The following is a 2,266-nucleotide window of genomic DNA, read 5'->3' as shown; positions in this document are numbered from 1 at the left end:
GTCTTACTACTGTTGCTTTAGTCATGGTTAATTTGAGAACTATGCATACCGGATTATAAAACAATTAAATATATGTTTAATTTAACGCATGTTTAAGGTAATGAGGTAGGTCCTTTTCTGGGATAAATTATTATCTATAAAGCGTTATGGTTTATAGTGCCATCTAGCGTCCGAATGACCTCTTAACAACTTGAAGTAAGACAAGAAAAACTACAACTACCATGATCACGTAACCCACGTCGTACGTGGTGGGCGTTTAAGAAGGTTCCCCGGATGAAGTTGTGATTGACTCTACACGGCTAGAAAGTTGAGCTCTAGTCGAGAGGTGGTAAGATAACAACACTTTTAAAAAATATAGATCATTCTGGCAAACTATTGTTATACCTATATGTATACTAACAATGTGCTGATTGTGGCTAATAACCACTTTAATTGTTTTTAGGAAGTATAAACTATGAGAAACTCCACATGCTTGCTTGCTAGCACGCTAGCTAACGTTAGGTCCTTAGCGTTCCATCTAGCTGGCTGGCTAGTATGGGTGCGCCCAAAAGTTGACTACCTAGGATAGCAATTTATTGTTGCCTAACTTACTCAGGCTTTACATTTTATCATAGTTAAATCATTGTACTTAACTAGTACCTTGTTAATTAAAAGGAAAGATTTGATCATTTAAAAAATAATACTAATCAAAACAAACTACAGTCAATGCGCTGCTAATGTTTCTGTTTCGCCTGTGGACTTTGATTTAGAGTCAATTCGGTTAGAGGATACAAACAACTTTCCCTCCCCCCCCCCCCCATCCCTTTCTCCCCCCCTCCCTTTCTCTCCCCCCCCTCCCATTCTTCCCCCCCTTCCCTCTCTCTCCCCCTCCTTCCCCCTCTCTCCCCCTCCTTCCCTCTCTCTCCCCCTCCTTCCCTCTCTCTCCCCCTCCTTCCCTCTCTCTCTCCCCCTCCTTCCCTCTCTCTCTCCCCCTCCTTCCCTCTCTCTCTCCCCCTCCTTCCCTCTCTCTCCCCCCTCCTTGCTGTGACTCTTATGTGGATGATGTAAAAAATATTTGTTGGTGTGACGTGATTAATGAGGAGTATCCAGACGCTGCACTTGATGAATTTATGTAATTGCTTCTTCCAATTATTAATAAACATGCACCTGTTAATTAATAATTGGAAGAAGAACTGTTAAGGCACCATGGATTGACGAGGAATTTAAATGGTTGACAGAGATGGGGCAAAATGACTGACTAATAAGTCTGGCTATATATCTGAATGGCTGACTTACTGTAAATTGAGAAATTATGTGAATAAACTCAACAAAAAGAAAACTGTATTATGAAGCCAAGATCAACGACATAAAGAATGATGGAAAAAAACTTTGGAGTACTTTAAATGAAATTATCGGCAAAAAGACATTCAACTCCATCTTTCATCGAATCAGATGGCTTATTCATCACAAAACCATTTGATGTTGCCATTGGCAAACTTAGGCAGGAAGTGCCAACGAACAGTGAGCCATCGTATTCATGCATCAACAAAAAAAATAAATGAAAGAAAAGCATTGCAAGTTTGAATTTTGTAAAGTTAGTGTGGGGGAGGTGGAAAACTGGTTCCAACAGCAGACCTATCAGCTTGCTGCCAGCTCTTGGCAAACTTATGGAACAAATTATGTTTGACCAAATACAATGCTATTTCTCTGTAAACAAATGAACAACAGACTTTCAGCATGCTTACAGAGAAAGGCTCTCAGCATGTACTGCACTGACACAAAGGACTGATGATTGGTTGAAATAAATTGATAATAAGAAGATTGTGGGAGCTGTACTGTTAGATTTCAGTGCAGCCTTTGATATTATTGACCATAACCTGTTGTTGAAAAAACCTGTGTTATGGCTTTTCAACTTCTGCCATATCGTGGATTCAGAGCCATCTATCTAATAGAACTCAAAGGGTTTTCTTTAATGGAAGCTTCTCTAATGTCAAACATGTTAAGTGTGGTGTACCGTAGGGCAGCTCTCTAGGCCCTCTGCTCTTTTCCATTTTTAGCAATGACCTGCCACTGGCATTAAACAAAGCCTGTGTGTCCATGTATGCTGATGATTCAACCATATACACATCAGAAACCACAGCTAATGAAGTCACTGAAACCCTTAACAAAGAGTTGCAGTCTGTTTTGGAATGGGTGGCCAGTAATAAACTGGTCCTGAACATCTCTAAAACTAAGAGCATTGTATTTGGTACAAATCATTCCCTAAGTTCTAGACCTCAGCTGAATC

The 2,266-nt window shown here is 40.1% G+C and overlaps 1 protein-coding gene across 2 annotated transcripts in view; it reads left to right on the top strand.

Annotated features, from left to right (window-relative positions):
- The first annotated feature begins 245 nt into the window (after positions 1-245).
- The window catches only part of LOC139581696 (rho-related GTP-binding protein RhoG-like), an 8,412-nt gene continuing 6,391 nt past the window's right edge, over positions 246-2,266 (top strand). Inside the window, exon 1 of one of the 2 annotated variants that reach the window (XM_071411725.1) lies at positions 246-328. The gene's annotated coding sequence lies outside the window, so the exon portion shown is untranslated. The remainder of the gene's footprint in view (positions 329-2,266) is intronic. The other variant, XM_071411727.1, reaches the window with a different exon arrangement.

This window comes from Salvelinus alpinus, chromosome 7, assembly GCF_045679555.1.
Source record: "Salvelinus alpinus chromosome 7, SLU_Salpinus.1, whole genome shotgun sequence".
NCBI lineage: Eukaryota > Metazoa > Chordata > Actinopteri > Salmoniformes > Salmonidae > Salvelinus > Salvelinus alpinus.
The sequence above is the reverse complement of the archived record's forward strand: the minus strand, read 5'-3'. Positions and strand labels throughout refer to the sequence as shown.